Below are 22020 nucleotides of genomic sequence, written 5' to 3'. Positions count from 1 at the left end.
CATAGACGCCAACCTGAAAGAGCTCTCAATAGCCAAAGCTGGGACAATTTTAGCAACAAAATAATGGAGTATTAGAGTATAACCCAAAGTATAACATAAATATACAGGAGTCCATGCTGATCTAAATAAGTGATTGAATAAATAAATACATGGGGAGAAGGGACTTACTTACTTACTTACTAACAGAAGAATTCCAAATATCATGTGTAGATACTCTCCCCTCCAGATGGAGCTTAATTGGCTCTCCGCCCGTAAATGTGTGCTGGACTTAGTGACTCACTGCTGAAGAAGAAATTATGGAAAGGGAAAAAATAGTAATTTCACACTGGACAAATCTGACAAACTGCTTTAATCAAGTGATCAAGGGTACCATCACCAGCTGATGTCATGTGATGAGAGGGGCACCTCACCTTTGTGATAGTCTCCCCCAAGCACCTCATCCCTGTCTAATCATGAGAAAAAAATCCAAATTGAGGGACATTCTACAAAATATCTGACAAATACTCTTCACCACTTTCAAAAGAAAAAAGACAAAAACAAGGAAAGACTGAGAAACTGCCCCAGAGGAGACTCAGGAGACAGGATAACTAAATACAATGTGGTATGCTGGATTGGGTCCTGGAACAGAAAAAGGATATTAGTGGAAAAACTTTTGAAATTCTAATAAGAGCTAATAAAAATTTTGGGAAACAAGGGCAAAAATAAACAAATGGAACTACATTAAACTAAAAAGGTTTTGCACAGTGAAGGAAACTATCAACAAAGCCAAAAGTCAGCCTACCAAATGGGAGGCGACATCTGCAAATGACATAATCAATAAGGGGTTAATATCCAAAATACACAAAGAATGCATAGAACTCAAAATAAAAAAAAAAACAAACAAACCCAATTGAGAAATGAGTAGAGGATCTGAAAAGATATTTTTCCAAAGAAGACACACAGATGGCCAACAGGCAGGAAAGGATGCTCAACATCACTAATCATCAGGGAAATGCAAATCAAAACCACATGAAAGGATGCTCAACATCACTAATCATCAGGGAAATGCAAATCAAATCAAAACCACAACGAGATATCACCTCACACGTGTCAGAATGGCTATTACCAAAAGACACAAATAACAAGTTTTGGTGAGGATGTGGAGAAAAGGGAATCTTCCGTGCACTGTTGGTGGGAATGTAAATTGGTGCAGCCACTATGGAAAACAGTATGGAGATTACCCCCAAAATTAAAAATAGAATTACCATATAATCCAGCAATTCCACTCCTGGGTATTTATCCAAAGAAAATGACAATACTAATTTGAAAAGATAAACACACCCCTACGTTCATTGCAGCTTTATTTACAATAGCCAAGATATGGCAGCAATCCAAGTGTCCATCAGTAGATGAATGGATGAAGAAGATGTCATACACACACACACACACACACACACACACACACACACACACACACACACAATGGAATATCACTCAGCCATAAAAATGAATGAAATCTTGCCATCTGGGACAACATGGATGGACCTAGAGGGTATTATGCTAAGTGAAATAAGTCAGACAGACAAAGACAAATACTGTATGATTTCACTTGTATGCAGAATCTAAAAAGCAAAACAAATGAACAAACAGAACTAAACAGAAACAGAGTCATAGATACAGAGGACAAACACGTTGTTGCCAGAGGGGACGGGAGAAGAGAAACAGGTGAGGGAGACTAAGGGGTACAAACTTCCAGTTGCAAAATAAATGAGTCAAGGGTACGAAATGTACGGCGTGGTGAATATAGTCAAGAATTTTGTAATGTCTTTGTATGGTGCCAGACAGTAACTAGACTTATCGTGCTGATCATTTCAAAATGTATAGAAACACTGAATCACTATGTTGTGTAACAGGAACTAACATAGTGGTGTAGGCTAATTATACTTCAAAAACAAACAAACAAACTCATAGAAAAAAAGATCAGATTTGTGGTTACCACAGGCGGAGGGTTGAGGGAGGGAGAATTAGATGAAGGTAGTCAAAAGGTACAAACCTTTGGTTATAAGATAAATAAGTACTAGGGACGTAATGTACAACACGATAAATATAGTTAACACTGCTGTATGTTTTATATGAAAGTTAAGAGAGTAAATCCTAAGAGTTCTTATCACAAGGAAAAAAATTATTTTCCACTTCTTTAATTTTGTATCTGTATGATATGATGGGTGTTCACTAAACTCATTGCAGTAGTCATTTCATGATGTATGTAAGTCAAATCATTATGCTGTACACCTTAAACTTATGCAGTGCTGCATGTCAATTATATTTCAATAAAACTGGAAGGAAAACAATTTTTTAAAGCAAAGGATAATACCATGGTCTTAAGTTTTATATTTCTATTTTACTAAGGATTATTTTGTCTTTTGTCAGGTTTCTTCCAACTATTAAGTACATTGTATCCTAGATTATTCGAGGGCAAAAGATGCTGCTTTTCCCCCCCACCTGGAAATCTTGGAATGTTCTTGTTTTTAATCATTATTTGAGACTTTTCATTCTGTGTAAATTAATCCAATGACAAATTTGTGGTGTCAGAAACTTGATTTGCAATTGGAATTGTATTTTATTTCAGTTAATGAAAATAAATTAATTTTGATACATTCTTTCTTTTTTAAATTAATTAATTTATTTATTTTCAGCTGCGTTGGGTCTTCATTGCTGCGCACGGGCTTTCTCTAGTTGTGGCGAGCAGGGGCTACTCTTTGTTGCAGTGCCCAGGCTTCTTATTGCAGTGGCTTATCTTGTTGCGGAGCATGGGCTCTAGGCGCGTGCGTTTCAGTAGTTGTGGCTCGCAGACTCTAGAGCACAGGCTCAGTAGTTGTGGCGCATGCGCTTAGTTGCTCCGCAGCATGTGGGATCCTCCCGGACCAGGGCTCGAACCCGTGTCCCCTGCATTGGCAGGCAGATTCTTAACCACTGTGCCACCAGGGAAGTCCCTTGATATGTTTTTTAAAAAACTAAAGTCTCTTCGAGCCCTGGTCCAGGAGGATCCCACATGTCACGGAGCAACTAAGCCCACACGCCACAACTAGTGAGCCTGTGCTCTAGAGTCCGTGAGCCACAACTACTGAAGCCCACAAGCCACAACTACTGAAGTCTGCGCACCTAGAGCCTGTGCACCTAGAGCCTGTGCTCCACAACACAAGCCACCGCAATGAGAAGCCTGCACACCACAACGAAGAGTAGCCCCCGCTCGCCGCAACTAGAGAAAGCCCGCGCAGAAACGATGACTCAACGCAGCCAAAAATAAAAATAAATTAAAAAAAAAAAAAGAATATAGAGACAGAAAAGATTTTTTTAAAAAATAAGGGGGGAAAATTGAATCATAAAAGATCATTTCAAGAGGCCTGATATTTTTCTAATGAGAATAACAGAAAACAGAAAAAAGAAGCAAGAAAATAATCAGAGAAATAATAGAAGGGAAATTCTCAGAGCAACCAAAACAAACAAACAAACAAAAAAGAAATCAAAAAACCTCCAAACCACCCTTAGATTAAAAATGCCTACTGATGGGAATTCCCTGATGGTCCAGTGGTTAAGACTCTGGTTAGGTGCTTTCACTGCCAGGGCCCGGATTCTCAATCCTTGATCAGGGAACTAAGATCCCTCAAGCCAAAAAATAAATAAATAAAAGTGCCCATTGAATGCTGAGCAGAGCCAAAAGGGGGGGAAATGCATAACTAAGGGCTCACAAGCTTGCAGAAAGCCTAACAGCTTCTGGAACTTAAAAACAAACAGGTTATCTGTAAGGGGAGAGAATAAAGCTAAACCTGGCATTGGGCTTCTCTGAAGCTAGAAACTATGAAATGGCCTGCAAAGTTCTGAGGGAAATGTTTTTGAACTGGCCTAATGAAAAGACAAGTGTAGGGGCAAAATAGACTTGTACCTCCCATGCATTCATGCTGAAAAAAATTACTTGAGCTTGTAGTCCAGGAAAACAAAAAAGTAAGATGTCATGTGCTGCTTTGGATTCTCAAAGTATAGCTCCAGAAGCAGCATCTGGCAACTTGTTAAATATGCAAATTCTCAGGACCTGCCCCTGACCTATTGAATCAGAAATTCTGGAGGTGGGGCCTAGTGATCTGTGTTTTAACAAGTCCTCTGGGTGATTCTGGTACACACTCAAGTTTGAGAACCACTAGAGTGGTGGATGGTGCTCTCAAATCCCCCCCCCCCCACGGGCCTAGCGTACCCATTGCCCCTGCTGTGAGTTGCTGCACAAAATGCCTCCTTATCTCAAGGGGGAATGAACTCCAGCATCTCCAGCCAAGATTACTTCCCTGCTTAGCTTTCTTCCCCTGCTTTATCCTGGTGACAATGGTTAACTGAGAGAGTGGTCTCACTTTCACCAGAATCCTTGTCTCAGGCTCTGCTTCTGGGGAGCCTGAGCTAACACACTTAGTATCAATAAAAATAGAACTAATCCAGACACACGTTGAAAGGAAATCCTAGAGTGATAACTGCTTGCCTAGAAGTATTTGCTTTAAATTAGAACAGGAAAACAGAAGGTTCTGATAACAACGTCTTAAAAAGGTCTTCAAGAATTGAGTTCCAGTCAATAGATAATACAATTAAGGAGCTAGAACTCTTGGGACTTCCCTGGTGGCACAGTGGTTAAGAATCTGCCTGCCAATGCAGGGGACACGGGTTCGATCCCTGGTCTGGGAAGATCCCACATGCCGCGGAGCAACTAAGCCCGTGAGCCACAACTACTGAGCCTGCGCTTTAGAGACCACGAGCCACAGCTACTGAAGCCCACGCACCTAGAGCCTGTGCTCCGCAACAAGAGAAGCCACAGCAATGAGAAGCCCATGCACTGCAATGAAGAGTAGCCCCTGCTCAACACAACTAGAGAAAGCCCACGCGCAGCAACAAAAACCCAACACAGCCAAAAAAAAAAAAGATATAAAAATATCATTAAAAAAAAAGAAGCTAGAAGCTCTTAGTCATATGGTAAAGAAGGCACAAGTTTCTTCTCTCCCAAACGAACAGGAAAAGTGCCAAGAAACTCCAGTAAAAACACATAACTGCACCAGAAAATTGTGATTCACATGTGAAGGAAATAAAAATGTGGCATGATTTTAAGCAATTGATGATATGTAAGGAAAGGGAAGTATTTGAGCTTAACATATGAAACAGTCTATTTGGAGGCCTTATTTTACTTTTATTATGGAAAAATTCAAACATAGGCAAAAGTGGAAAAAAATAGCAAAAGGAACCATGTACCCATCACTCACCTTCAACAACTATCAAGCTTGGCTTCATCTCAAATATCCAGTCAGTTTTCAAATTTCCCTAAATGTCTCATAGTTTTTCCTTTTTGACAGTTGGCTTGTTTGAATCAGGATCCAGACAAGGTCTCTTTATTACATTTAGTTTCCATGTCTCCTAAATCTCTCCCAGGCTGCAGGGGAATGCTCCACTTTGGACAGAAACAATCTAGGGACTTGACACTTTCTTCTCTCCTGATCCAGTCACCAGCTCAAACCTGCAGGGATTGTTTTGCTCCTGCTTTAAAGGCCAAATCCCTTGTTTTAATCACTATTGTTTCCTGGGCAGTTTTCAAGTTCAGGCTACTTCAAGCTCTCTCAAATCTTCAGTTTCTTTAGAGTCAAAAGAATCTCCCATTTCTTTCAGCCTTAAAGGACCTTTTCTTGGTGGTCCCGTCCCTATAGAAATTTGAGATCCCCCATTCCAGCATAAACACTGAGGCAGGTGTCTAGCCTAGAAATCTTCTGGACTTTTTTGTTTACCAAAGTTTATTAGGAGCGCCCCTGGTTACACACACTGTGAATACTTGAGCGCCAGATGTGATTAAAGATATCCAAACAATGCTCTAATTTATAAGTGAACTTCTCAGAAAATCCAGAAAGTTCAGGTTTGGAGCCAAAAGGTGTTTGGAGCTGCTGCCATGGATCCCAGGTTTTGTTATAAACAGCACACTTGACCATGAAGATGAAGGAGGGGCCTGTCCTGGGGCACACAGACTGCCATTATGGGATCTTCTGTCTCTGGCCCAAACCTGGGTGGTAGGTTCTGGACTTTACCCTTTCCCTCCTCTTTATCAGGGTGGTTGGTTATAGGAGGGGCAAGGAAAATAGGCAGGGCTGGAACACAAGATGAAGGGAGCTTTGACCTTAGTTTCCCAAGATCTCACAGCTACTCAGTTGCCAGGCCAGAGTGTGAACCCAGGTCAGTCTGGCTGCATATTTTAACCTCTTCTTTCTCCCCACTCCCGTGGAAACTGGAAGCCAACAGGAGATGTCCTCATGGGACCTGGAACGTCCTCAAGGGGCCCAGAGGGAATCAGAATGGCCAAGTTTCCTGCAGTTAAACAGTTGACTCAGACAAATATCAACAGACACTCCTGGAAACGTGAAGCCGACTAACAACAGTGGTCCTTTTGACAGGTGAGAGAAATCGGGGAATTATTACAGTCAACTTCTTCACTGTTGCCCTAGAAGTCTGGGGAACTCAAACATTAACCTGCTAATTTGGAGGGCAGGGGTAGTGGATGTCTTGAACATGCCAGAACCTGAGTCCCTGCCCACAAGGAGATTTGCTGGGTGCTCTCTCCCCAGGAATGATGAGACCTGCCGGCAGCCACAATTTTCACCATGTTCTTTTTTTTTTTTTTTAATTTATTGTTTTTGGCTGCATTGGGTGTTCATTGCTGCGCACGGGCTTTCTCTAGTTGCGGTGAATGGGGGCTACTCTTCATTGCGGTGGCTTCTCTTGTTGCAGAACACTGGCTCTAGACGCGTGGGCTTCAGTAGTTGTGGTGTGCGGGCTCAGTAGTTGTGGCGAATGGGCTTAGTTGTTCCACAGCACGTGGGATCTTCCCGGACCAGGGCTCAAGCCTGTGTCCCCTGCATTGGCAGGTGGATTCTTAACCACTGCGCCACCAGGGAAGCCTGACATTTTTCTTTAATTGAGGTATAGTTGTTTTACAATATTGTGTTAGTTTCTACTGTACAGCAAGTTCTCATTAGTTATCCATTTTATATAAGGTACTGTATATATGTCAATCCCAATCTCCCAGTTCATCCCACCCCCGCTTTCCCCTGTTGGTGTCCATATGTTTGTTCTCTACGTCTGTGTCTCTATTTTGCCTTGCAAACTGGTTCATCTGTACCATTTTTCTAGATTCCATATATATACATTAATATACAATATTTGTTTTACTCCTTCTGACTTACTTCACTCTGTATGACAGTCTCCAGGTCCATCCATGTCTCTACAAATGACCCAATTTCTTTCCTTTTTATGGCTGAGTAATATTCCATTGTATATATGTATCATATCTTTATCCATTCATCTGTCGATGGGCATTTAGGTTGCTTCCATGACCTGGCTATTATAAATAGTGCTGCAATGAACATTGGGGTGCGTGTGTCTTTTTGAATTATGGTTTTCTCTGGGTATATGCCCAGTAGTGGGATTGCTAGGTCATATGGTAATCCTATTTTTAGTTTTGTAAGGAACCTCCATACTGTTCTCCATAGTGGCTGTATCAATTTACATTCCCACCAACAGTGTAGGAGGGTTCTCTTTTCTCCACACCTTCTCCAGCATTTATTGTTTGTAGATTTTTTGATGATGGCCATTCTGACCGGTGTGAGGTCATACCTCATTGTAGTTTTGATTTACATTTCACTAATAATTAGTGATATTGAGCATCTTTTCATGTGCTTCTTGGCCATCTGTATATCTTCTTTGGAGAAATGTCTATTTAGGTCTTCTGCCCATTTTTTGATTGGGTTGTTTGTTTTTTTGACATTGAGCTGCATGAGTTGTTTGTATATTTTGGAGATTAATCCTTTGTCCGTTGATACATTAGCAAATATTAGTAGACATATTTTTAAAAGCCTTCCTGGGTAAAGCAGGGGAAGCAGAGGAGAGAACAACCAGCATTAGTACAGCATTGCTGTATCAGCTGAGGAAAGGCTTTCACTTTCTGGAGGGGGTGTGGGACTGGCGAGGACATTGCACTGTGTCCAAGCCTTTCCAAGAATCCACAGCCCTGAGGTCGGGAAGGAGGCCGACTCTAGAACGGCTGTCAGGAGTGTATCTTCAGGCTTCCAGGAATGGGTTCATTCACTCACTCAACACATATTTATTGAGCACCTACTATGTGCTGAGCCTTGTTTGAAACACTGGGGATACAGCAATGAACAAAAGTTTAAAAATTCCTGTCCTGTCATGGAGCTTATTCTAGCCATGAGAGCAGAAAAAAAAAAATTAATAAGTGAGCTATAAATGCATTTACCCCTTAGCCCAGTAATCCCACTTTTGGGACTTTAGCCTAGAGCTTCATCTATACAATAAAATGATGCAGGCACAAGTTTATTCATGGCAGAGATATTTGTAATAGCAAAAGACTGGATACAACTTTGAATCTTGAACCATGTGAATATATTATCCACTCAAGTCAAAATAAACATTTTAAAACTTCAATATAGGTATTATGAGATGATGATAGATGTGTTATGGAGAAAAATTAAGTAGGGAAGGGACTAGGTAATGTTGGGAGGGGGTGCTGCTATTTTAAATTGATTGTCAGGGAAGGCCTAACAGAGAAGATAACATTTGAGTAAAAACCTAAAGGAGGGACTTCCCTGGTGGTCCAGTGGTTAAGAATCTGCCTTCTAATGCAGCGGACGTCGGTTCGATCCCTGGTCGGGAACTAAGATCCCACATGCCGCAGGGCAACTAAGCCCACATGCCACAGCCAGAGAGAAGCCCGCGTGCTGCAACAAAAAAAACCCACATGCTGCAACTAAGACCCAACGCAGCCAAATAAATAATTAAAATAAATAAATATTTAAACAAAAAAACCTAAAGGAGATGAGGATGTATTGAGGAAGTGTTCCAGGCAAAGGCAACAGCAGGTGCAAAGGCCCTGAGGTGGGAGCCGGTCTGGCATCCAAGGAACAGCAAGGAGGTCAGCTGGGTTGGAGCAGAGTGAGCCAGGGGCAGAGGGTGAATCAGCATTGCCACGCCAGGTGCTCCGAGTCTGAGGGGCTGCGTCTATGGGGGACTCTCGGGCCTGGGAGACTCCTTTCTCATGCTGGCATCCCCAGTTCGTTCAAACATTTCCCTGAAAGACACCTGGTCAACCCTGGATCTTCTCTGCTGGTGAATGTTCGTCCTAAAGTGTGATGCCCAGAACTGTGCTGGCGAGTGGGCTCAATGCCCTCCATCCATGTCTCCAGCTCACCTGCCCTCTCTGCTGTGCTGCTTGCTCTCGACCACTCCTTCTTGGGAACTCTCTTCTCCCCCGGCCCTCCCGAGGATGTCAACCCCTACCTACCTCTCTGACCATCTCTTCTAAGTCTCCCTCACTGCCCCTAAACAGGGAGGCTTCCAGGCTCTGTCCTCACCCGACTCTCTCTCTTACAACTCTGGCTACCCCACACCCCACCAGGGCTTCTGCCCACATTTCTCTCCCAAGCCCAGAGCCATGGTTCTTCTGCTTCTTGGACATCTGCCCCAAATGTCTCCAGAGTCTTGGACTCTGCATATGCCCAGAGCTGGACTCACCACCCGCTGATCACCTCGCTGTCCCCAGACCAGTCAAGCTGGCCCTCTGGATGCCCTCTCCTGACAATGCTGACCATGCTCCCTGCCTGAACCTTCCACACCTGCCCACCTGGGCAGGGACCAGCTCGGCCTGATGGCTGACACCTCCCCAGCACCTCGTACAGCGCCTGGCACACAGTTAGCACTCAATAAATGAACTTCATCAAATGACCGGCCAGTCTCACCCACTGCCTCTAGGTTCTGAACCTGCTCCCTCTCCCACTGACCCCTGCCAGGCCCAGTGGGCCCACTCCCAGGGTCCCCAAACTGGGAGTTAGGGAGTCCCCGTGAGCCTGCCCTCAAAGCAGTCCCAGAGCCCAGGTGTGCCTCATTGGCAGTTTCGAACCCCAAGAGGCCACCAGCCCTTTACACTTGGCAGCTGGAGACTCAGTGTTGTTCTTTGGGTTTCAGTGACTTCTGCTTTCTGGGGGACAGAGTGCAAATAGGCCATGGAGACTCTTGTGGGGAGCGGTTTGAGCCTGAGGAGGAGGGAGAAGCGGAACCAGGAGATGAAGGGCCCAGCCAGCACCTGAGGAGCTTTAGTGGCACATATGAGCGCCACATCCTGCTGTGAGATCTGAGATGAGATCGTAAGCCTCACGAGCAAGGATTTCCTCCGCCTGTTCCTTTATGTCTGATACCCTATAGCAGGAGCTCAACAGAAGGCGATCCCTTCACCCCACCCCTAGGTTGCCAGATAAAATACATGCTGCCCAGGTAAATTTGAGGTTCGGATAGATAATAATTTTTCAGTGTGTCCCTATTCATTATGTCCTCTAGGACACACTTATACTGAAAAATTATTTGTTGTTTATCTGAAATGCAGATTCAAATTTAACTGGCTGTCCTCTATTCTTCTTAGTTGAACCTGGCAACCCTATCCCCAGGTGACAGTTGGTAATGTCAGGAGACATTGTGGGTTGTCACAGCTGCAGGGAGAAGGGTGCTACCAGCGTTTAGTGGGCAGTGGCCTGGCGTGCTGCTCAATATCCCACAGTGCACAGGACAGTCCCTCACAACCCAGAATTATCCACACCAAAATGTCAGAAGTGCCAAGGCTGAGAAACTGGCCCTCTGGGACCCAGAGCAGACAGAACTCTCCACCCCCTGCCCACATGCTTTCCTTCCCTCAGGCCATTAAGAGATGTGGAGAGAGACTCATGGACCTGCCACAGATGTTAACCGATGCCAAGTTATAAAGTTATGGGAAAAATAGAATACAAAATTGTGTACCTTGTCAACATAGCTCAAGGGTAAACTATGAGGAAAAAAATACAATGGAGGGAAAATGGCTAAAATGTCAAAGTGGTTACCTTAGGCAATCAAGATGTTTCTTCCTCTCTGTTTCATTTTTCTTTTCCTCCACGTTTCCTGAGAACATGTTTGTAACATATTTTTTACCTTTTATTTCTGGCCGTGCCGCACAGCTGGTGGGATTCCCCAACCAGGGATTGAACCTGCACCCTTGGCAGTGAAAGCGTGGAGTCCCAACCACTGGACCGCCGGGGAATTCCCAAAATATATATATATTTTTTTACTGAAGACTTTCATGTATTAGCTTGTTTGCTTTACCTCACATTCATGTAAGGACAGTTTTTCTTCCACTTTTACAGGTGAGGAAACTGAGATCTAAAAAATTACACATTTTGCCTAATATCACAAAACTGATGAGACATGAGAGAATTAATTCAAGTTTTCTAATTCCTAGTTCAAGACATTATTTGCTATACCACATGGTTTATCATTTAAACAAACAAAAGTGCTTTTTTAAATTGAAGTATAGATAACTTACAGTGTTGTATTAGTTTCTAGTGTACAGCAAAGTGTTTCAGTTTTATCTATCTATATTCTTTTTCATATTCTTTTCCATTCTAGTTTATTACAAGACATTGAATATAGTTCCTATGCTATGCAGTAGGACCTTATTATCTATTTTAGATAATAGATATAGTATCTATATTTATATATAGTAGTTTATTTATTTATTTTTTAAACATCTTTATTGGAGTATAATTGCTTTACAATGGTGTGTTAGTTTCTGCGGTATAACAAAGTGAATCAGCTATACATATACATATATCCCCATATCTCCTCCCTCTTGCGTCTCCCTCCCACCCTCCCTATCCCACCCCTCTAGGTGGTCACAAAGCACCGAGCTGATCTCCCTGTGCTATGTGGCTGCTTCCCACTTGTTATCTATTTTACATTGGTAGTGTATATATGTACCTGCCACTCTCTCACTTCGTCCCAGCTTACCCTTCCTCCTCCCCATGTCCTCAAGTACATTCTCTGTGTCTGCGTCTTTATTCCTGTCCTGCCCCTAGGTTCTTCAGAACCATTTATTTTTTAGATTCCATATATATGTGTTAGCATACAGTATTTGTTTTTCTCTTTCTGACTTACTTCAGTCTGTATGACAGACTTTAGGTCCATCCACCTCACTACAAATAACTCAAATTCATTTCTTTTTATGGCTGAGTAATATTCCATTGTATATATGTGCCACATCTTCTTTATCCATTCATCTGTCGATGGACACTTAGGTTGCTTCCATGTCCTGGCTATTGTAAATAGAGCTGCAATGAACATTTTGGTACATGACTCTTTCTGAATTATGGTTTTCTCAGGGTATATGCCCAGTAGTGGGATTGCTGGGTCGTATGGTAGTTCTATTTTTAGTTTTTAAAGGAACCTCCATACTGTTCTCCATAGTGGCTGTATCAATTTACATTCCCACCAACAGTGCAAGAGGGTTCCCTTTTCTCCACACCCTCTCCAGCATTTACTGTTTGTAGATTTTTTGACGATGGCCTTTCTGACTGGTGTGAGGTGATACCTCATGTGGTTTTGATTTGCATTTCTCTAATGATTAGTGATGTTGAGCATCCTTTCATGTGTTTGTTGGCAATCTATATATCTTCTTTGCAGAAATGTCTACTTAGGTCTTCTGCCCATTTTTGGATTGGGTTGCCAAAATATTTTTAACTTTTTTAAAATAAATTTATTTATTTTATTTTTTAAATTTTTGGCTGCATTGGGTATTTGTTGCTGCGTGCGGGCTTCCTCTAGTTGCGTTGAGCGGGGGCTACTCTTCATTGCGGTGTGCAGGCTTCTCATTGCAGTGGCTTCTCTTGTTGCGGAGAGGGCTCTAGATGCACAGGCTCAGCAGTTGTGGCTCACGGGCTCTAGAGTGCAGGCTCAGTAGTTGTGTTGCACGGGCTTAGTTGCTCCACAGCATGTGGGATCTTCCCGGACCAAGGATCGAACCCATGTCCCCTGCTTTGGCAGGCAGATTCTTAACCACTTTGCCACCAGGGAAGTCCCTCAAAATATTTTTAACTTTTAAACCTTATATTTAATTATACAACTAATGCATGAATACATTCTCCTTGGATTAAAAAAAAAGTTGGAAACAGTACAGTGAGGCCTGTCTCCTCCAACCAGCATCTCTAGTCTGGCCTCAGCGCCCTGCAGAGGTAACGGCTGCCAAGAGCTGATGTTGAGCTAGGGTAGGGACACAGCTCTACCTCTGGCTTTGAACTGACCTGGAAAATGGGATCGTGCCAGCATAGGGCAAATACTAGATAAAGCCAAGTTGTTTTAAAGTTAGCTGTAGCAGGACTTCCCTGGGTGGTGCAATGGTTAAGACTCCGTGCTCCCAATTCAGGGGGCCTGGGTTCGATCCCTCGTCAGGGAACTAGATCCCACATGCATGCCACAACTAAGAGTTCACATGCTGCAACTAAGGAGCCCACGTGCCGCAACTAAGACCCAGTGCAACCAAAATAAATAAATAAATATTTTTAAAAAATAATAAAGTTAGCTGTATCATCTTACTCTGCCACCAACAAGGTGTTACAGGACCAGCGTGAGCCAACACTTGACACCAGACTTGAAAATGTTGGCCAATCTGACGGATGAAAAGTATAATCACTTTGTTTTAATTTGCATGTCCCTTATTACAACTGAGGTTTTTTTCCCCAGCTTTACTGAGATACAATTGAAATACGACGTTGTGTAAGTTTAAGGTATTCCACGTGATGATGTGGCAACTGTATATATTGCAAAATGATTACCACAATAAGATTAGTTAACACATCACCCCTCACGTAGTTAACTTTTATGTGTGTGTGTGTTGAGAACTTTTAAGATCTACTTTCTTAGCAACTTTCAAGTATACAGTACAGAATTGTTAACTATAGTCACCATGCTATACATTACCCCCCCTGCACTTCTTTATCTTCTAACTGGAAGTTTGTACCCTCTGACCAACCTCTCCCCATGTCTCCCATCCCCTTAGCTTCTGGCAACCACCTTTCTGTGAGTTTGGGTTTTTGTTTTATAGATTTCGCATATAAGTAAGATCACACAGAATTGGTCTTTCTCTGTTTGGCTTATTTCACTTAGCATCATGCCCTCAAAGTTCATTTATATTGTCACAAATGGCAGAATTTCCTTCTTTTTTTTATGACTGAATAATTTATATATATATACATATCTTCTTTATCCATTCATCCATCGATAGACACTGAGGTTATTTCTTTGTCTTGGCTTGTAAATAATGCTGCTATGAACATGGGCATACAGATATTGCTTTGAGAAAGTGTTTTCCTTTCCTTCAGATATATACCCAGAAGTGGATTGCTGAATCGTATGGTAGTTCTATTTTTAATTATTTGAGAAACCTCCAAACTGTTTTCCAGAGTGGCTGTACCAATTTACATTCCCACCAGCTTTACACAAGCCTTCCCTTTTCTCCACATCCTCCCTAACACTCATTAATTGTTGTCTTTTTGGTAATAGCCATTTTACAGGTGTGCGGTGATATCTCATTGTGGTTTGGATTTGCATTTCCCTGATGATTAGTGATGTTGAGCATATTTTCATATATCTGTTTGCCATTTGTATATCATTTTTGGAAAAATGTTATGACTGAGATTGAATATCTTCAGGTGTTCACTTTTTTTTCATTTATTTATTTTATTTATTTATTTATTTATTTTTATTTTTGGCTGTGTTGGGTCTTCGTTGCTGCACGCGGGCTTTCTCTAGTTGCGTTGCGGGGCATGGGCTTCTCATTGCGGTGGCTTCTCTTGTTGCAGAGCACGGGCTTTAGGCACGCAGGCTTCAGTAGTTGTGGCACATGGGCTCAGTAGTTGTGGCTTGCGGGCTCTAGAGCGCAGGCTCAGTAGTTGTGGCGCATGGGCTTAGTTGCTCCGCGGCATGTGGGATCTTCCCGGACCAGGGCTCGAACCCATGTCCCTTGCATTGGCAGGCAGATTCTTAACCACTGTGCCACCAGAGAAGCCCCAGGTGTTCACTTTTATTTTTAGTTAAAATTTTAATTGATATACATGCATATCATACAACATTCAAAAAGGGTAGTCAGTGAAAAGTCAGCTTCCTAACCACGTCTGAAGCCCAGCTCTGCAGCCCCCTAGTTTCTGGCACTTCCTTCCAGAGATATTCAATCCACATATAAGTACTTACACATATAGCCTTTCTTTTTAGTTTTTATACAAATTTTAACATTTTCCACACTCTTCTGCACTTTGCTCTTTTTTTTTGGAAAGTGGTTCCTCCTACTGTACATAGAGCCATGTCATTCTTGTTCATGATTTCATCATATCCCATCTGACGGATATATTACAATTTGTTTAAACAGTTTCCTAATGTTTGACAGTTTGGTGGCTCCCAACCTTTTCTTACAATGACTTTCTTGTGCATATATAGTTTCTCACATATGGGAATATATTTGTATATAATTCCCTAGAAATGCAATTGCTGGGTCAAAGGGCAAGTGTATTTAATGAGTTTCAGGTTGTAACCTAATTGCCTTCCATATCAATTTACTGATTATGCCATTTTATGGTTGTAAGGAAACTAACTTATATTTTAATTCAGAGAAAAATATAGCACAGTCATTATCTTTGATGATAAGAAGCCAGGATTTGTAAAACATCCACTATGTGTCAGGAACTTTACACATAGGGCCAAAAGCACTCATGACACCTTTGAGGCACAGCAAATTAAGCTTTTTGTTTAAGGCACCCACAAAGTAGGTTCCAGAGCCAGAAATCAAGCCTATCCAGCTCCCTACCCTGGGCCTGGGCCTGGGCCTGGGCCTTGTCACCAGGCAGGAGGCTGACACGCTGGTATGAGGAACTAGATTCCAGCATAACTCATGGCGATGTCACATGACAGGTGACTGGCAGTCTGACCCAAGCACCTCTGGGAACACAGGACCAGGATCACACAGGCCCAGGGGTGGGGCTGGGCTGGGGGAAAGAGCTTCACACAAGGCCTAAGGGTTGAAGGAATAGATTCTGCTGGTGAAAAGTAGAAAAGGGTGGCCCATGCTGACTCTGGAGCCAGGCTGTCTGGATTTGAATCTAACTTCTGCCACCTCCTACTTGTGTGACCTGTCTCCTCATCTGTAAAATATAGACTCTAATTCATAAAGTTATTGTGGAAATTCAATGCATTAGAGCACGTTAAAAAAAAAAAAAACCCACCTGGCACTTTGCAAGTATTCAATAAGCATTAGCCATTTATTAGCAAATAACTAAATTATTTTTAAAGGTATTTTAATTGGTAAACTTTTTCTTTATGTTGTTTAAAAATTGTAGCTGGCAGACTGATAATGATGGGATCCATTTGGCTGGTGACAGGAGGTACTATCATAACAGCCCAATCCAGGCACCACAGACAAAGGTTTAATCAGAGCAACTCCAGGTCCAACACAGCAGCTGGCAGTTCTCAACAGTTTATGTATTTTGCCAAATAATAATTGTTTAAAAGGGTTAACATGCAGTTATGCAAAAGTTGATTTTTAAGAGTTAATATTTATTTAGCTCTTCCTATGTGCCAAGCACTGTTATAAGTATCTCATTTAATCCTCACAACATGCCTATTGGATAAGGACTATTATTACCTCTATTTTACAGATAAGAAAACTGAGGCACAGAGACAGCTTTAAGCCATTTGCCCAAGGCCCCTACCGCTGGGATCCACACCAGGCTTGGTGATAGCAGAGCCTGCCCTCACCTCTCTGAGGGTCTGCCTCTCTCAGTGGGAAACTGAATATACAATCCAATCGTTGCTGTTATCATCTTCCCAATCACTGAAGGTAAACGATCTAAACTCTCAAACCTCTTCAAGACTGACCATCTCTGGTCGCAGACCAGAGGAGAGCAGAAGGGACACCAGGAGCCATGAAAGTTTCCTAATCTGGGGCCTGACACGCTGAGCTGCATTTCAGTAAGCAGCTCTATGTAGCAAGGAGGGGCCTGAGAGATGAGCAGAGAGGTAGCAGCGCCCCGGCAGAAACCTGTACAGGAGGTGTTTTGGGGGAGGGGTTGGGGGTGTAGGTCAAGGCTGTAGGCTGGGCCAGAAGGGGTCCTTGGCCTGACCTTTTCCCTAGGATGCTACTGGAATCCTCATAAGGCCTTTGTCCTGCAGGAAGTACTTACCTGGAAGAAATTAAATATCTATAGTCACGAGTGGCTACTGAACCCTTGAAACATGGCTAGTCCAAACTGAGAAGTGCTGTAGTGAATAGAAAATACACACCGGTTTTCAAAGACTTAATACCAAAATTTTTTAAAGTAAGCTATCTCAATAATTTTTATATTAATTATGTGTTGAAATGATAATATTTTGGATATATGTGGGTAAATTTTAAAATGTTAAAATTAATGTCACCTGTTCCTTTTTTTTTTCTTGTATAAAGTGGCTACTAGAAAACTTGAAATTACGTAAGTGGCTCATGTTGTTATTTCTGTTGGACACCGCTGGTCCATAACCTTCTTCCAGGCACCTGCCTCCCTTGCCCTTCAGGAGAAGCTGTGGGATAGGCGGTCAGTTCCACCACCGCCGCCCCCCTCTCCCCACGCCCCAGGCCCGCCAGGCTTTTTCATTTGGCTTCTCTCGACATCAGGGCCGCGGTTGGGGTTCCCGTGACCTGTGCGGGCTCGCTGTGCTCTGCCGCCCTCTAGCGGTCCCTCTTCCAAGCTGTCCTGCTCTTCAGCAGCCATCCCATCTTCGCGATGGGACTGGACTGGACTAGGTATCCTGAAACACTTTGTGGTCCCCAAACATTTATTTCACTCATCTAGTGTCCTGTTTTGACTGTAGTTAATTCAAAGTCTCTTTAAGGAAAGAATTTAAGAATCATTCTGGTCCCTGGTTACTATCTTCTCAATAGGTCTCATTACAATTAAAATGAAGACATCTTCAACTTCTCTTAACTTCTCCAACTGTGGCTTCTTATTGGTGGAAAATTATCAGTAACGTCTGGAAAATGAGGTTGCCTAATCCTTTAAATTCCTGGATATTCATAAGTAATTTTATTTAGGGGGATAGATTTTGGGTCTTAGAAGACACTTTCCTTTTGTTGGTAAAATGGGTTATAGTGTGATAAATAGGTTAAACTGCATGGTGAGGATTATCGGGCAATAATGTTTATAAAGTACTTAGAGCAGTGCCTGGTACATTATAAGCTCTCGATATGTGTAATTATTAGTGTGTGAAATTCCCTGTTGTTTACATAAGCAACAATCTTTTAAGAGTGTTGTGGTTAGAAGCACTTGTGCCCCTGCATGCTAGGACCCTGGTTCAGACTCTTCTTGATGAACAAACAAAGGGTAATGGAAAGGAACTAAATTTCAACGGGTCACCAAGCTAGAAGAACACCCAGCTGGTTTGGGATCTTCCTGGAAAATCACTCCGCTGAGACAAACCTGAGTTAACTCAGAGTGAATGGGGGAGAGGTCATGGATCCACTTCACAGGGAACTCTGGATTTTCCAGGGCACATGAAGATATTCCCAGGGCTGTGCAGAATGGAAATATAAGTTCAAGGAGAAAATGAAACAATCTATAACGTGCAACTGTTCAAGAAAAACTTGTTGTCTACCTTTAAAGTGGATAATTGTGGGTTCAAATCCCTGTGGCATTTATATTCCTATGGATACATTTAAAAGAATGACGAACTGCTTTATCTCAGAGTTGACATTACGATAATACTGGAAATAATAGTCTTTTCAAGTTTGTTTAAACTAAGGGTGAAAAGTTCTACCTATGTTAAAGTTCTACATAACTTAGAATGTACAAAAGAAAACCGCATCCTTCAAATTCTTGTAGAGAGAATGTGAGCACAAAAATTTGAAGATCAGGGCTCTGGGCTGTATACCCAGGAGTGGAATTGCTGGGGTTTGGGGATGCACCACCAACATTCCTCAGGATACCAAACTTTCCAAGGCAGCTGTGCTAATTTACATTCCCCCCAGCAGTGGAGGCGAGTTCCACTGCTCCCAATCCTCCCCAGTGCTTGTTGACTGTGTGGAGACCTGCAACATTCACAAGGTAAACATGGCCATGACTCTCTGGGGAAGCACAAGGCTCAGCAGAGGTTACTTGGAGCCTAAACCCCTTCTGAATCTTCTGAGCCTGTGGAATCAGGGTCTGGAGAACAAGATTAGATGATTCTAATGGCTTCTTTACAAAAAGCCAAAGCACTCACTGTTAAGAAAGAGGCAGCCAGCCCCCGTCATACCCCTGTGTTGGCCGCACGCCAGCCCTTGGCTCTTGTCCTCTCCCTTTGTCTCCGAGCTAACCAACCGCCCCTTCACACGACCTGGCTCTGGGTAGGAAGCTAGGCAGTTGGTAGCACTGACTTGTTACCATCTTGTTCCTGTTCTCCGGTCACCTGAATGGAGTCATGGTAAATTCAGCCCTAATGTGTGGACTCCGCTAGTCAGATTCTGCTAAGCCAGCCTCCTGCCTCTTGTTTCTGTGGAGGACTCTCACCTCCCCAGCTATGTTTTGTCCCACATTCTCAGGCCCTTGAATGGGGTTAGCCAAAGATGCCCACTTGGCCAGTGGACCAGCTGAAGGGGTGGGGAACGTCTGCGGGGAGAGCAGCAGTCCCGCCCCTTTCTGGGAAAGAGGTTGAACAAGGCACTGTAGTTGCCAGTTGTGAACGCCAGAGGGAGACATATGCAGAGCTTTGGGAGAGCCGGTTTAGGAAAGGGGGAATTTCATGTTCTAAAATCAAACTGGACAAACTTAACTCTTTCTGGGTACTGCAGCTGTGTTCCCCGTCCTTGAGCTGGGCTTGGTAACATCCACTCAGGAAAGGTCCAGTTGGTCTTTTTTTACCTGCCTGCCTACCCCCTGCCCTCTCCCTCCTAGCCCTTACTGGCCCTGGGCAGGTCCCTGTTACAGCTGTCGTCAGGCAGCATCTCCCCTGACCAGAGGCTGATCTCACACCCCTGGAAGAAGCCTGATGAGTTGGGACCTCCTTGGCCTTTTTCTCTCCCTTGGCCATGTCTTTCTGCTTCTGCAGCCTGACCTCTGACCCAATTTTCCCCACATCTTTCTTTAAAGAAAGATTTCTCTGCCCTACGTAGCAAATAGTGCCTGGTGTGTGTGAAAGGTACTGGTGTGTTACGGCCTTCTGCAAAGAGCAGAGGTGTGGGCCTATGTGTTAGTGTTGGCAAGGTGACACCCTAACCAAAAACACTGAAGACTAGCATAAACCTAAATGCCAAGTTCTTTATTTGCCTTAAAAGCAGTGATAATCTGTCCCACTTAATGAACACTTTCCACATGCTAGGCACTATGATCAATGCTTTAAAGACACCATTTAGGGACTTCCCTGGTGGCGCAGTGGTTAAGAATCTGCCTGCCAATGCAGGGGACACGGGTTTGAGCCCTGGTCCGGGAAGATCCCACATGCCACAGAGCAACTAAGCCCGTGCACCACAACTACTGAGCCTGCGCTCTAGAGCCCACGAGCCACAACTACTGAGCCCGTGTGCCACAATTACTGCAGCTCGCATGCCTAGAGCCTGTGCTCCGCAACAAAGAGAAGCCACCGCAATGAGAAGCCCGCACACTGCAATAAAGAGTAGCCCCCGCTCGCCGCAGCTAGAGAAAGCCCACACACAGCAACGAAGACCCAATGCAGCCAATAAATTAATTAATTAATTAATTAATTTTTAAAAATAAAAATATAAAGACACCATTTAATTCAATCATAGAAATCCTATGAGGTTAATGATCATTTCTCCACTTTCCAGATGAAGAATCTGAGACTCAGAAACGTTAAGTGACTTGCTTGAGATCACAAAGCTTGTAAGTGGTAGCATTGGGATATGAAACAGATTGAGCTGGCTTCATTATTTCCCCACTGCCCCACCTCTGACCAAGCTGTCCACTCCCTCGGCACCCTCCTGGTAGGACACCAGCATCCTTCATGGCACCCGTGCATTGCGGTAACCCCATCTGTGTGACATTGCAGGTGCACACCATTCATCACAGTGCATCTCACTGCCTGGAAAGAGATCTGGAAACACGTATCCCAAAATGTTTACACTGCTTAACCAGAAGAGTGTTGTTTTCATTTGCTTCTCTATCTTTTCAATGTTTTTTATGAATGTATTTTATTTTTTGAATAAGAAAACTATTTTCATAATGGTGGGGGCAGGGGGAGTCCTTCTTTTGCTCCCATTCATTCTGCCTCATGTGTCTGTCTGTCTGGCAACCACCTGAGTATCCTGTGAGCCTCAGTTCAAGGATTGGAGCTCTGTGACATCTTTTCCAACACCCTGCCCTCCTCAGTGCCCTATTGTCCCTATTTTGATACTTATGATGCTTATCACACTTATTTACTTGTCTGTATCCCCAGCCCCCAGCCCCAGCTCTGAGTTTCTGGAGGGCAGGAGCAGGGTCAGATTCATCAGTGTCCCCAGGACCTGACATAGGCAGTGGTTCCAAGTAACTAATGCTAATTGAACACTTACTGAAACGGAGCAGGAGCCTATGGTCCTTGCCCCCCATGTCCTCAGCCTGCCTTTTGTCTGTGGAAAAACTTTAGCCAAAGAATAAGTTTAATCAGAGAAGTGAGGAAATGCAGCAACAAAGGAAAGCATTCCAACAAGACTAAATAATAATAGTTCAGTCATTAAGCATAGTCCTTTAGCTCCTCTTCAATGGCTATTGTTAACATTCTGAGCCATATCCTGGGAGCTGTCTTATAGATACTGAAAGCCCCACCAGGTGGAAAAAGTTAACTTCATGATGACCAGACTATAGCCATGACATAAACTGCCACAATTCTGAGGCTTGGCCTCAAAGAAATGGGAACAAACCGACCCTGGAACTAAAGACTAACTGTACTTAAAACAATCAAGATGACACTGATCAGACCACTGCATGACTAATTTCAAGATGACTTTCAGAGCTGACTGTGCTGTTTCTGAATGTAGCCCCCTCCCTCTGTCTATAAAAGCTCTTGCCCACTGATGGTCAGTGGCGGGGAGTCGGCCTTTGGATGGGAGTCCGCACTCCCCCCTCCTAAGATTGCCAGCCTCCAAAATAAAGCAAACTTTCATTTCCA

This window comes from Eubalaena glacialis, chromosome 10 (genome assembly GCF_028564815.1).
Source record: "Eubalaena glacialis isolate mEubGla1 chromosome 10, mEubGla1.1.hap2.+ XY, whole genome shotgun sequence".
NCBI lineage: Eukaryota > Metazoa > Chordata > Mammalia > Artiodactyla > Balaenidae > Eubalaena > Eubalaena glacialis.
The sequence above is the reverse complement of the archived record's forward strand: the minus strand, read 5'-3'. Positions refer to the sequence as shown.